Source organism: Lagopus muta, chromosome Z (genome assembly GCF_023343835.1).
Source record: "Lagopus muta isolate bLagMut1 chromosome Z, bLagMut1 primary, whole genome shotgun sequence".
Taxonomy (NCBI): domain Eukaryota; kingdom Metazoa; phylum Chordata; class Aves; order Galliformes; family Phasianidae; genus Lagopus; species Lagopus muta.
This window is the reverse complement of record NC_064472.1, coordinates 64,958,069-64,973,168: the sequence shown is the minus strand read 5'-3', so window position 1 is coordinate 64,973,168 and position 15,100 is coordinate 64,958,069. Positions and strand designations below refer to the sequence as shown.

General features: G+C 42.5%; 1 non-coding gene across 1 annotated transcript; it reads right to left on the bottom strand.

Annotated features, from left to right (window-relative positions):
- Nucleotides 1-13,408: 13,408 nt before the first annotated feature.
- On the bottom strand, nucleotides 13,409-13,591 carry LOC125687442 (U2 spliceosomal RNA). Its single transcript, XR_007374072.1, has one exon. It is a non-coding gene; the product is annotated as a U2 spliceosomal RNA (small nuclear RNA).
- Between the last annotated feature and the right edge of the window lie 1,509 nt (nucleotides 13,592-15,100).

The following is a 15,100-nucleotide window of genomic DNA, read 5'->3' as shown; positions in this document are numbered from 1 at the left end:
AAACAGAAAGGGAAAGAGACAGCATCATGCAGATGTTCATGGAATAAATGTATACAGCCAGTGGACATCTCCTTGTGAATGTCACAGTGAAAAAGTAAGGAAGATTTCATTATGGTCTGTGTGTAGTTCAGGCAAGTAAGAAAAAGAATGCAGGGAAGATATTAGTATTCTGCTGACTCTTAAGAACTGACTTTTGTAATGTCAGTGTAAATCTCTTGTCTATGTACCTAAGTTTCCTTGTGCTGAGAGCATAGACTGGGAATTTGCAGATACAGCACAGAACAAGCTATTTTTCTGTAGGAGTGTGAAGATGCAGAACATGAATCAGTGTTTTTTCATGGAGTCAGCATACCTAATTGACATCCTCTGAAGATGACAGACTCTTGTTGTTACCCTTCTGTTCTTCCTTACCCTATTCTCCCATTCTTTGACATTTCATTGGAACACAACAATCCCCCACAATTCCTAAAAAGGAGTCAGCAACCTCTGCCATAGCTTGCCAGTCTGCAGCAAGCCTCTTGGATTTCACCAGATCTGCAATGAGGGATAGCACTGCATGTCCCATAAATGAGCACTGTCTTTGTCAGAAATGTCCTAAGTGACAAAAAGAGCTCGTTTTCATGGAGTCTGCCATTATCTTTTGCTTTTCTTCCCAAAGGCTACTCTGAATTCTCCTTTTCAGCCCTGCACCAATTCAAAACAAACACTTGTGCAAAATTATCCATCACACACTGAGTGTGCAGCCTAGCCTAGGCGAGGCAGCAAAGGTACGTCAGAGAGTGGAACATTAGCAGCTTCTCCCTGCAGTACTGGGAGCAGTTTTGTGCTGATCAACCTCTCCGTGACTCTGCCTGCTAACTGCGGAGGAAGCAATAGCAGTTCCATGGAACCGCAGTGCACAGCACAAGTTCAGCCAGTCAGACCACTTCTAGCTGCTCTGGGGCAAGGTATTTCTGCAGCTGGCATAGGCAGTGTTGTCACAGTGCCTCTGGTATGCTTCTGGTGGTTGCCATGCTGCTTTCACACTGGCAGCTGCAATGCCAGCCAAGTTATGAAGGCAGCTGCGGAAAGGAAACTTTGTTGTTTAGGACACTGAACTCTTTTATATCAGACTTGCTGCCAGATTTCCTACACAGGAAAAACTGGTGGGTGAGGGGAAGTACTGTCTTTGATTATTGTTTTGCCTCAATCCTTCCATAATTTCAGAAAATCTTCTAATCTAAAATATGACTCGTAATCCAAGCTCTGACACATTGCCTCCCAAAACAAGGTGCAGGTGTGACAGACTGTGTATCACAGGCTGCTTTGCTGTCATGGAATCTCACATCAGATACCAAATCCCAAGTCAAATCACCCCACCTCAGCCTTGCCTACATTTCCTACTTCTCAGTGTAGAGGGCCCTGTGTTTTGTCTGAATTCATTTGAATCCCATGAAAAACATCCTCTTATAATATTGTGACCTCCTGCTGGGCTATAGAAATCTATTCTTAGCAGCAAATGGTGCTATGGCAACTGTCCCTGCAATATGGCACATTAGCAAGAATTCTATCTTCTTTTAATCCATAACTCCCAAAATACCTTCTGCACATCCCAAGCCACCTGGCTTTTCCCATCCTCCTCAGTGTCAGGGAATCAGCTCCTTCCCAATTTATTTTTCTAGTTCATTTTGAGGCAAAGTTATCTTGATACGTATATCTGAAATAATATACTCAGTCCCAGCTGTCATAACCTATATTGCAGGATGCTCTCTTGCTTTCCTGTAACACTTCCTCAGTTGCTCATATGATCTCTTGCTGTATAATTCTTTGACATAGGCTCTATCCTACGCTGTATTCCTCTTTGTAAATCCTACCAAAGACAATTCATCATCTTGAAATGTTCTTCTTAAAACATTTGTGGTAATAATTAATAAACTATTTACTTGGAGTTTAATACAGCTGTTCAAAGCCTCCTATGACAAGGCAGGCTTGTGTTCTATGCACTGGTTTATCTCCATTAAAATAGCTGGAATTTTGTGAGCTGATGCACATCTAGAGCTTGCTTTGGTTGGGAGCTAGGAAAGCACATGCTGAGAGTTGGGCTCTGCCTCAAAGAGCTGCAAATCAGGCATTATAGACACACTCCAAACTAGCTGATCACTCAGATCCTGATGCACTTTAGGTAATAGACCTATAAAACAATCTGAAATGTTTCAGCTCTCCCTGCCCACATTAATAATCTTCAAATTTTAAACAACAAAAAAGAAGTTTAAACAAAAAACAAAATTTTCAAGCGTGCTGTGGGCTTGTACACAGCATCCTGCTAATAATCTGGTACTGAAAATGCTTGAATACTGAGCCACCTACAAGCTTCACAGCATTTGGTCAGTAATTGAAGGATTTTTGTGTTTCACTACATCCCATATGCCACGAATGCTTCAAGTAGCAACATGGGGATAGCAACAACAATGCAACTGAAAAGTTCTGCAGATAACAGGCTAAACTCATCTCTGGTGTAACCCCAGTGGCTGGAGCTCAGTGATAAGTGCCCTAGAGCTGGAAAGAGGTGTGTGATATAAAGTGGTTGTTCCTACTTTCCTGCTCAGTTCCCTTTCTACCCCTGCCCTGCCAACATGCCAATTATGCTGATTTGCTGAAGCATGGATTATAACATCCTTTACAGATCTTCAGCAGGGTCCCAAAGGCTTAAGAGCCATAAAATGTCAGTGCCACAATGTAAGCCTGATTTCTTTACTGCAATGATCAAAATTTCTGGTATAAATTATGTTAAACTCCTTCCTCTCATAAAAGGTTTTTTAATACTTCAGTGTGAAAAATGCTCACAGACTATAATGGACAGTGTTTTAAAATTAACCTCGTTCTTTCTTATTTCGTTTTAATGATTCTGAGGAACTTTTAGTGACCAGCTCCCTATCACGAAACACAAACTTTTGTTCCTCACGTGGGTTTTTCCATGCTTGAAATACTCGCTACTCCCATTCTGTGTCCTTCTTCCATCTTTCCACAGCATGCAAACCACTGCACTCTGCAGAAAGAAGGCAGGAAAGTGGGAGAGGGCCCATGTGACTGGTCCTCCTCTGCCCAGCTGCCAGGCAATGGACCCAAGCTCTGTGCTTGGCCCTGGAGCACTGGAGCATTACATTGCATTGTGTCAGCAGCACCCAGGCCTGGCTTTGTCTCCTGTGCCTCAAGTGAATGCCCTTAGCCATCAGGCCCAGCCTAAGAGTTCCTCTGCCTGTCCAGTGGTTACCGAGTTACCTTACGTCTCCAGGAGAGAAAGCCAGAGTGCTGGTCTGTCTGCTAAGCACCATGGCAGGCCTCTTCACCTGGATGGCTTTGGGCTCAACCGAGCTATTTATGTTATTCATCTACTTAGTTTTATACATAGCCATTTTTCTATCAGCAGATGACCTGTTGCTGCAAATGCTGCAAGGAGTTTTTGACAGCCCCACAGATAAACTGTAGCCTGCCAATGTGAGGCTTACAATGCCAGCAAAACACTGCTGGGCAGTGATCCCCTCTGCTCTGCCTGTGCTCCTCATGCAGGATGGAGCTCATCCAGCCACACTGCCTTGCATCCTCCTGATCTTCCTCTGAGAACATCTGTACCACTGCCTGCCAGGACCTGAGCTCAGGCAGCCTCCTCTGTTTTACATTAGGCTTGTTGACTGCTAGCACCCAGCATGCACCCAGCACACATCTCTAATGGGGCAGTTTTTCCTTATGCTGAGCACATATTCAAGCACCATGTATTCAGCCCATACCAATTTGTGTGCTGCCTCTGGACACTATCACAGTTGCCTTGTGGCTGCCTCAGTTCAATGGAATCCAGGCATCCTTCTCATCAGTTCATTATCCACTTGCTTACCAGTTATATTCTCAATCACAATATTATAGTTATTACAGTGTCCCGGCAATTAGATTTCCTGTTTTTCAGGCTTGTCTTTCAGCCTGCTCAGGCTATTATTTTTGCCTGCAAGCACACATGAGGAACAAGTGTTGCCAATTTGCACTGCATGCTTACTGAAGGCAAGCTGCAAGTACACTGGGTGTTGCACAGATGCAAAAGCACATAACATCACCCCTCCTGCACAGACATCTCCACCAAAGGATACAATAAACCCTGTCCCTTCCAGGTCTTTGAACAACTGATAAAACATTTATATTTTCATACAACCTCTACATCTCATTAGCAGTTTGATTGTAGACGTACTTAAAATCGGCACACAAAGGAACAGAAGCAAAGCTGTAGGAACTGAGATTTCCCGGCCAGTTAGCCAACTACATCACAAGTAGCAGCACTAGTACTTCAACTACATCTTCAACACCTTCAGAATTTACTTGCCAAATACAAGTTTCCTACAGTAAATTGTGTCATTCATAAGCAGTTTCTGTACATATCCATTCCCATACGGATGATTTGCGATAGCACTGTATTAAGATGGAAATGCATTTATTTCCTTTAGTGATTATTTGTAATTAACATATTTTATTCCACTCTGTTTGTCACATTGAAAGGATTATCTCAGGCTTGGGTATTTTCCTGTTCTTTTATGAAAACATGATTTTGTTCCGTTTCTGAAAATACTGCAGAATCTACTCAATAGTAAACTACCCCCAGCCCCACCCCTGCATTACCAGGTTTCCTACACCTTGATTCTTTATGCTAGTGAAGCTGGTGGAGAAATCCTTTCTGCTGCATGAAATCTTACTCATTAATCAGCAATCTCTTATATTTAGCAGTGGTTTCCTCACCAAGTATGCTTTGCAGTCTGTCACAAGTACCTGTGGTTTCTGTTGGAACTTCACTTTCGTTGCTCAAATGTAATTCCAACCTTAGAGAAGACTGCTGTGCATCCTTTCCACTGAGTTGTGGAAAGGAGTAGAGTCATTTCCAGTGAAGCTTTTGGGTCAGCTGGGATTGAAATCATTACAGCTCTGGCCAACGAACAGCAGCACGGTAAGCCACCTATGAACTCCAACATAGCTGACATTGGAAGACTGGCAAGGATGCTGCAGTGGGGCAGGCACTGGGGAATGTGGATCACTTATGGGTATGTCCAGAGGTAAAAACATTCAATTAACTGTGCAGGACTGCAAGAGCCAAATCGATGTTAGGGACCATACAAACGCTGGGGCTGATCTTCAGCCTGTCCCAAAAAACCCATGATCTGGCCAGGTTCGTTATGGTGCCTGATTGAGATGCTGTGATTTGGCATAAGGAGTGGGTGGGTCACAGGACTGGGGATGGTGCTGAGTAGGCGTGGGCAAAGAAAAGGTGGAAGGGGCTGTGCCTGCACACTGAAGTCATTCCTCATTGGACATCCTGGTTTTATAGTTACAGGACAGCCTTTAGAAACACATATTTATTCAGTACTGAAAAGTGCCAAAAAGCCATTAAAATAACAGCTGCTTTACTTCTGGCTCAGTAAATATGAAAGAGTCGGTGCAGTTTTGGTATGAGCGTGTTCTTGTTCTTACCAGCTGTGCAGCATGTTTCCTACTCCCCATATCTTCTATAGCATTTCTGAGTTCTTTTTAAAATGCACCTCTTAGTGATGTCCATAAATGCTGACCAGTTGTGCCATGGTAGCTTTCATCAGAGGTTGCACAAGTTGCTGTTTTCCTTTCCCAGTCCAAGTGCCATTTATTTCTATGCACTGCTAGATCCAAGGCACAAGTACAAATGAGGGCCCAGCTAGGTTCTAATGAATTTTTTGCAGTGTTTTGAGAAATGAGGAACACTTTTTCTGAGCTGTTCCACAACAGCATGAATGGTGCAGTCTTATCTCTTCCTGGACACTACTGACCAGAAACCACTTCTTGGTGCCTGCAGTATGAATCACGATCAAAGGGAGATTCTTTTTGGCTATAGAAACATGACAAAGAAAATCTCCCAGGTCAACAGAAAATCCCATGCATTTTCACTCTTATTAACCCAAGCAGGGTTATCTTTATCCTTTGGTGCAGCTTGGATGTGAAGTACCCATACTTTTCAGAGAAAATTTAACTGGTAGAAAAACAGGAAGATCAAAACAGAAAATGACCACAGCTCCATGGGAACCAGTTACTAAATACATCTGTACTGGGCACAGAACTCTCCCTTAATTCAGAAGGCAATTAACAGAGTACCAGAAGAAGCATTTTATTACTGCATTGATTTTAAGCATAACAATTACACAGCTTAAATGCACTTCAGAAGCAATTATCACTTGTAATTTGAGTTCTGGTTAAAATGGAGGCAGAATAAAAGTCATTAATGTCACATAAAAACTTCTATATCAAAAGGTCATTGCTTGCAATTCCCTTTGCACACAGTCATATCAGTGAGGCTAACATGTTTGTGTTCCCATAGTCTGCTGCAGCCCACATTTGTGGATGTGGGTGCTGGCAGAAACCTGCTGATAGCTTTGCCCCAGCAGTGCTCTCACCCACAGAAGCTCTGAAATCAGGCACCACCGCTGCTCTTTGAGACGAGCAAAAGAGCAGCAAAAGTACATTGTGAACATTGTTTTGATATTGAAAAGTCATCCAACAGAGCTCTAAAGCTGCCATGTAATTGCATATTATATCCTAACTGCCAAGCAGCTACTTCCTTTACCTACGTTTTCCTCTGGGAAAGAGGCCTGGTCCTTGCAGGGATGGAAGCGTACGGGTGCCAGGTCCCATGCCTGCCTGGAGGTGTGCTGTGTGCCAGCATGTTGACCTGTGTCTGCCTCATGAGCCCAGGCAAAGCAACCAGGAAACCTGTGCCCTGGACAGCCAGCAAGCCTGCTACCATATTCTTCCAAAATACTGTGGTTCCAAATTTGCTAAAAGGACTAACTCATCATTCCAACACGCTAACATACTAACTGATTTTTTCTCTCTGTAGACCAGACAAGGCACATAAGCTTAGCTCGGCTGACAAGGACAAGGGCTGACAAGGTTCTGATTTGCAGTACACCACTGACATGGTTGTACAATCCAGTCTGGAAACACTGGTCATGTTTTTTTGCCCTGCTCACAGGCACCTTGCAGCTATAAACCAGAACACCTTTGCAGTGGTCCCACAATCCCTAGGTAACCAGGAGCTCCAACCTTCTGCCCTTGTGCCATTTCAGCATTTCTGGTCTGCAGAGCACACACCTAACACCAATAGCTGTGGTGAACCTGGGGCAGAGCTGAGGACAAGGCTGCCACATGCTGCTTAGCTGACAGCCACACAGGGACACGTTGTCACAAAAGGTGTGCTGATTTTCAGGAGTGCACATTTTCTTTTCAAAGGGGCACAGACAGAGCTTATTAAAGTCAGTATGAAAACTGCTAAGTTATCTCACACAAAACAACACATCAAGCCCCTAGTTTTGCAAATGCACAATGCCATTCTCAGGCTATCCTGTGACTGAGCATTTGTTGTTAGCCAAATTAGTGGTTGTGAGGGCAAGGCAGGAACTCAATGGGTCTCTGATGCAACAGGAATCCACTGGAGTTCAAACAGCCTGTTGTCATCTACTGCATTTCTGCAGGGAAGCGGTAGGAATCACTGACTCAGAGCTACTTGCAGAGGTAAATACTGGGTCACCACACACTCAGCAATGATAACACAAACAGCAGAAAAATACAGGATGGACATGACAGAAATTATGCAAAAATACAGTGTTTCTTTAGATAATGGAATAGAAAAGGGGTTGCTGTATTGTGACATCCGTGCTCCCGAAGCACAGCTCAGAGAAGGTCTGTAATTGTTTTTTACAGTCTTCCCTCTACAGCAGGAGCTGAAAAATAGCTGCAGCAATTGCAGTGTGAAACTGGACTCAAAGGAGAGAAAAAAAACCTGCGTGTGCTCTGTCTTATTCTGTCACCTGGTGCATGGCTCATAGGCATGTTCAGAATGACAGCTTGGCACCTTGAAACCAGATCAGTTGGGCATTTACCACACATGAGGTAGGATCAGAACAGATTCCCCCTGAAGATTTCCACAGGTCTTCTTTGATCCACTCCAAGATTTCCTTTTAGTCACAGAGAAAAGGAGGCCCAGGCATACCTGAAAGGCAGATAAACCGCTAAAATTCCCACTGATTGGATTCCTTTATCAAATGGAAAGCACAGCTGCATGTTTGTCACTGTTCACAGGACTGCGTTTAGCCAACATATAGAAATGTATAAAAGTATTTGCCATAACTTGAACTGGCTGTAATTTAAGTTTAATTTTGAATACTGGTGTGTCTTGAAACATAACACAGAGAGGTTGTTTTCCACCTTGAACATGCATGTTTTACTGATGTAATCCAAATCCATCAAAAATGCCAGATCTGTGAACTGTCACAAAACCAATCAAAGTCATGTTGTGAGCCTTTTGAGATGCTGAATATTTCATAATCTGTCAGCACCACATAAGCATTCTGCATATTTCTTCCACAGTGAGCGTGTTAACTTACTAAACTATTTTATGAAATAACACCAGCCCAAGTTTAATAATTAAACAAGGAAACTTATGTCTGCTTAATGACAAGCACACGCCTCTATAAAGTGTAGTAGGTTAAAATATTATTGTCAGTAATCACTGTGTTACTCATCAAGGGGAAGGCATGCCAGGTGTAACACAGATGGGTTTTGATTAAGCTGAGTGTGTGGCAGCATGAGAAGGAGCCTATAAACAGGAAGGACTCTTTGGAAGGGTAGATAATAGCAGGACAAGGGGAAATGGTCTGAAGTTGAGAGAGGGAAGATTTAGGCTGGATGTCAGGGGGAAGTTCTTTATTAAGGGAGTGGTGAGGTGCTGGAACAGGCTGCCCAGATCCCTGGAGGTGTTCAAGGCCACACTGGATGGGGCCCTGGGCAGCCTGGTCCGGTATTAAATGTGAAGTTGGTGGCCCTGACTGTGGCAGGGGGTTGGAGCTTCATGATCCTTGCGGTCCCTTCCAACCCAGGCGATTCTGAGAGGTGGAGCTAGCACTGCATTGCGCCCTTCCCTCCACAGCGTTCCACTGCCACACAGTCTGTGCTCAAGCTACAAAGTAAAAAACATCTCTAAAGTTCACATTATAGGCTCAACTGGCATAGCTGCCCCAATGACTTTCTGTTCCACCCCACCACGTGGGTTTCAAGCAGCCAGTCCAGGAGCACAAGATGCAGCTAGCCTTGGAGGAACAGCACTGTGAAAAATGGACCACGCTGCACCAAAGGCACTACTCAGGAGCAGCTGGTCCTCTCAAACTCAGGAAGAAAACTCTCCAACTCCAACATGGTGTTGGAAAGCAGTGTTATTTTATTCTTTGTTATATGTACCAGGTGACTTAACAAATCAAGCATGTCCAAGGCACACATATGCAATACATTGGCTTACATATTCATTTTTTTCCTTAACATATATAAGGAGTTTCTTGTAACTCCTTAATATATGCTAATGTCCATCTGGGACATTAGCAAAGACCTCTGGTGGTCTTTGACCACTTACTTCCTCCTCATTTTTCTAACATCATCTTCATCATAATGACATTCAGCCTACCTTTAGCTGTATTTCCTCAATTTGGGAAGTTCCTATTTCTTGTCATGCCATAAAGAGCAGCTTTCTAAGTTGGTGCACTATAGCCCAAACCAATGTATGTGAAATCCAAGGGAAAAATCCTTGTGCCTGGTGGGTGCAAAGAGAAAAGTGGTTTATTGTGACCTCAGTGCTTCTGTGAAGTTTTGCTCCACACAAATCTAAACTGGAAAGTTTTAGTACCAGCACTAATTGATCCTTTTGCTAAGCTCATATACTGGTCCTTAAATTAATATCCTGATTCCTACTGCTAAATCAGCCTACATTAAATCAACGCTAAATCAACACTAAACTAGCCTACATTAAACTCATGGGTTAAATCAGCCTTAATGAAAGATCCCAGATAAAATTATAATTAATTCCTTAACCTTCAGTCTAAATAACATCTCAATTCATTAGGCATAAACAAGGAAGGCACTCAAATAGGATACAGCTTTTGAGTGGGCACAGGCAGAGAAATCTCCAGCGTTATTTTTGTGATAGAGCTTGCCACAGATTGTCTTGCTGGAATCAGTTCTCAGCTGCTCCGAGACCTGCAGTTTTGATACTTACTGACATTTTGGCATCCTTTTCTGCACTAACATTATTTATCCCCTGAATTTTTTTAGTATTTTTTCTTCACTGACTCCTAAAAATAAGTATGATATTGAAGTAAGAATCTTAATATTTGAGTACCACCTATTGAACTAATCTTGGCTCTGCAATATTTTTCATTCTGTGGACAAAATCCTCACGTCTGGACTCTTTGCAGATGTTGCTTGGTTCATACCTCCACAGACACCAAACTGCTCTCAAGAAACAGCTTCATTCAGATCGTTCGCTTAAAACACTTTCTGAATCCCAATTGCATGGGAAAGTCAAACTAATTGCACTGTCTGGCATTAATCCACAAGGCTGTGAGGCTTGGGATGTCCCCTGCCTGGCTGCAGGGCCTCATGCACCAGGCAAAGACTGGTCAGTGAGAGATCCAGAGATCCTCTGCAGTGCCTGCTGCGTACCATCTGTGAAACATGCTCCTCCTCTTAGTCATGTCTGCTGTGCTTTTAGCAGAGTTGGATTTTTCTAGCAGCAGGTTAGCCCACTGACTGGGGCTGAATAACAATTGAAAGCTTTAAAGTGCAATTTAGAAAACAGAAAAATATATCAAACATGTCTTGTTGCTGCTTTAGAAGAGCTCTGGGAGCACATTAGCCTGGGTGAAACATGAAAGAGCAAGGAATAAAGGTGAAAAGCAAGTTGATGAACGTAGGTGGTTAAATGGAATTAAACGTGTGATTATGTGACAGGTGGGTATGGGTATGAATCACACACCATGCTGCCATTTTAAAATTAATGCTGCACAGAAATAGACCACGCTATCATTTTAAATGACACAAATGGGGCTTAACCTTGTTTCTTTCTATCAGTCTCAATTGATTATGAGTTTTTAAAGAAGTAGTTAATTGCTAGGAATGCATTTTGCTGTTTTTCAGAGCAAGCTGCTGATGAAGAATATGATGAGTCACCTAACTGGCTAGGGATGTGTGTCATTATATAAGGAGAAAAACAGATTAATATACCACCCGAATGCCAATGTGCATTCTGATTTTGATTACAGTAAATAGGCTCAGAACGATATTGTTTCATTGATGCAAAACTTAACACAGGTTGAAAATTGCGGTAGGCTGGAAGATTTGGGACATCAGCTTAAAAAGAAATTTAAAAAATATTCTTGCTTCTCTGGCCCACTGAAAATCTGAATATTTTCTGGTATGAGAAAGAAGAAAGTTCTAAAACGGTGCATTGTTTAAAAAATGTGGACCATAGCCCTGAGGTGAACACAGAAACAAAACAACTGCCTGTTATGTGGCTGGCTGTACGCACTTCAGCACTGGGATCCGTGCTAAAGGCAGCAGCAAACAACTGTCCATTCTCCCTCCAGTGAGTTTCTGCCTGGTACTAACATCAGAGCCATTACAATTAATGAGCTGCTCCTATCTCATGAAATGCATTGGGTAGGGTGAACACCAACTTGAAGAGGAAGAAATGCTCCTCCCACACACGGGGATGGTGAGCTTGCTGGAAGCATGCTTCTTCAACTCAGTGCTCCAGCATGTCAGAAGTGGGTATGTGTATATAACATATGTACTGGGTACGTATGTTTACACCACGGTCATGCCAGTGTGGAGGCACTTGCACCTTTTAAGTTAGCCAGGGTTCATCTCCATATATTGGCATCTAACTTCTTTGTTGATGATGAATGGCTGCTTGTTTTAGAAGAAGTCTGGTTTGATCATTTAATTGAAAATAATATTTAAATAAATAATAGTAATGGTAATAAATAATAATGATAATAATAGTTTGACAGCTATTAATTAGGAAAATAACTAGTCACATGGCAAGGTGTCAGTTCTGCACACAAAGGAGCTAACTGGTAGTCGTCTTGGAAGAGTCTGGTGTCCTACCAGTGCCACTGAGTATTGTCATACAATGAACAGACGTTGGTGATTGGGGAGTACTTTTCCTTTGAATTACAGGAGGTCTGTGCTCTTAAAACAATAAACAGGCTCTACCTCCTCTCCTTCTGCACAAAAGTGCCACTGTAAGCTTCCACTGAACAATACCAAAAAATAAATGTGTGAGAATAAAATTATTTAGGACACAAAAAGCTAGTCATTGTTCTTCTGATGTTTTAGATCAGGGACGGCCAACCTTTTGGCTTTTCTGGGCCACACTGAGTGAAGAGGAATTGTCTTGCTCTACATAAGATACTCCAAAAGTAATGCCTTCTATTTATTTCCGTGGAAACTACAACAGAGACAAAGGGCGCAACAACACTATTTGATAGAGCAAATTCTCAAATTATCATTAATAAATAACAAACCATTTTAATTTTTAATATTTTTCACAAAACATTAAAAAAAGAGGGGAACAAAAAGATAAAAGTAGTGGGATATCTCAATGGCAGTGGCTGCAGCTCTTCGTGAGGTCTCGAGGTGTTCATCTGAGGTTTTTGACAAAATTTTATTCTCTGTGTGCTTCATCCTTGACAGCTGGTCACAAATGTGTGTGCTGCCAAAACACAGTGATGCAAATGAGGCACCATTGTGAAGTGAAGGATATACTTCTCCCTGTTAAGACAGGGATTACAAAAGCCTGGTAAAGAGACATGATCAGATTTTTATCAGAGCTGAATATTTGATTCATTGCCTTGATGTCCCTTGTGATAGTCCTCAGTCTTCCCTCAGTGACTGACTCAGTCTGAGCTACCAGTAACGGATAATAACCATAAAGGTGAGCCAGACTAGAGAGTCTCCTACTAATGTCCCTGACCCAGACTCCAGGGAGGCAGAATGCTTCCCTACGTGTAAGGTCTGACCAATGTGTGAAGCCCTCCATCCTTCTCAGATGCCTTTACTCTTCTTTCCTTCTTGGCTGAGGAGGTTTTGAGGCATGGAGTCAATTGCTTTGCCCTAGACAACCACATGGGTGGGCCTTCCACCGCATTCTCACTCATCTCTCCCTTGAGTTTCAGAGCCTCAAACATATCACCTAGGGACACCTGGAGAATCGAGATAGGTGTGCCTCTGACACTGAACTGAGAACTGCTTCTATTCCTCCTCCTCTCCTAAATTCCCACCCTCTGCCCAATAGTGGCAGTGCAGAAGGTTCACTACTATTTATGGGGTTTCACATCAGTATTGAAGGGAGTTATTTCACCAGTCTATTGCCTGCTTACATTTTCTGGTATCCTTAACCTCTCCACCTCCTCCTTGGGCAGATCATCCACCTGGTCACACCTCACACAAATCATATTCTTGCTGCCCTTCACTGGCAGCAACAGCCTAGGAACTCCCTGAAGCCAAAGACCTGAACCACCACATTTTGGGGCAGGCAAAATAACAAGTGTGCACCATGCCTGGAAGTATTTGCTTACTGGAACGATGCATGAGAGAGGTGGGAACAAGCTCTGGGTCCAACTGTTAACCCCAAAAATTAATTTAATATATAGTCCTCTTATTGAGGATGTATGAGATATTAAACTGATGCGAGCACCTGATCTTAGCCAAAAGGCCAAGAAGTGATCTGTAGCCATCTACTTGCATCACACCAACAGAAAGCTCCATTAACAAAAATCTAATTAAAAAATACTCTCACAGATCCCCTCTAGAAGACTTTGCTTTTCTCCAGGTTTCAAAAAGCACACTCTTGGTTGCATAATGGGGAAAGCAATCACTGTGATTGTGGTTAATTCAGAACCATGCTAAGAGCCAGGCAATCTCACAAGAAGCCACATCACCTTAAAGCCATGCAGCATGATGTACAAGGTGCCAAGTATGAATTGTGTGCTGATACTACACTGTGAATCTATTTAAAGTTTCACAAACCTGAAAGCCCTCTAGAAAATTGCCACAGTGATTCTAGCCATTATTAATACAGTATTGTGTGCTTTTTTTCCAAATGCAGGTACTTAAATCAATCTGTGAACAAGTTATGAAAAACCTCAGTATCCTACTGAAAATCAAAACCTCCAGCAATTAGGTAACAAAATCTTGATTTTACCAGCAGTTTGTCCTTGGCATCAGTGTATTACTGTGCTTTGAAGATGCAAGCACACACTGTAAAAGAACTGCCAACACCACTTACCCGTTTCTAATGCAGGCATAATCTCGATGAAGTGGTAAGGATTACTAAATATTTAGTCAGTAGAAAAATAAAATAAATTTATACATCATTTTACTTCAAATGAGGAGGAGCAGAGCATATGTCCTGTAATTTTAACAAAAGACAGCTACTATCAAGCAAAATAAAATTAATTCAATTATGCTTCACATTGTATATTAGGTAAGTATATTGGGTCTATGTGGCAAGGCTTTGTTAGTGGCAGGGACTGCAGGAATGGAATCTGTGAGGCAAGATCTATAACCGTCTTAATTCCAGCTGGGATGGAATTGTTTTCTTCAGAGCACCTGGTCTGATGCTGTGTTTTGGTTCTAGGAGAAAAACAACATTGATAGCACACAAATGTTTATAGTTGCTCCTAAGCAGCATTGTACAGAGCCAAGGCTATTCTCTGTGAAGGGCTGGGAGGGAACAGAATTGGGACAACTGACTTACACTGGTCAAAGGGATATTTTATGCCATATGACATCTTGCAGAAGGAGTTTTGAAGGGGGTGGGAGTGCATCTCACTCTCTTCTACTGGTCAGGGGCTAGCTGGTCATTGGTCGGGAGGGTGGCGAGCAGTTATTGTACATCACTTGTTAAATACATTTATATGCAGAGAGAGGTAGTCAAAACTATTTTGCTTTTCGTTTTTTTTTCTATCCTAGCAAATCCTAGCAAATAATTTTATTTCAACCCACAAGCTCTACTTGTTCTTTTATTCTCTTTCATCTCACTTGCAAGGGGGACAGTGAGAGAATGACTGTGCAATATTGAGCTACCTGCCACGTTAAACCACAACAGTATCCCACAGAAAGGACCTGCCTCAGAGCAATCCTGAACAATGGTACCACATGGGAGATATTCCCTGCTCAAGCAGGGAAAGTGCATGAGGAGGAAGGAATAGCAGAGAGGAGCTGAGTGGACTGA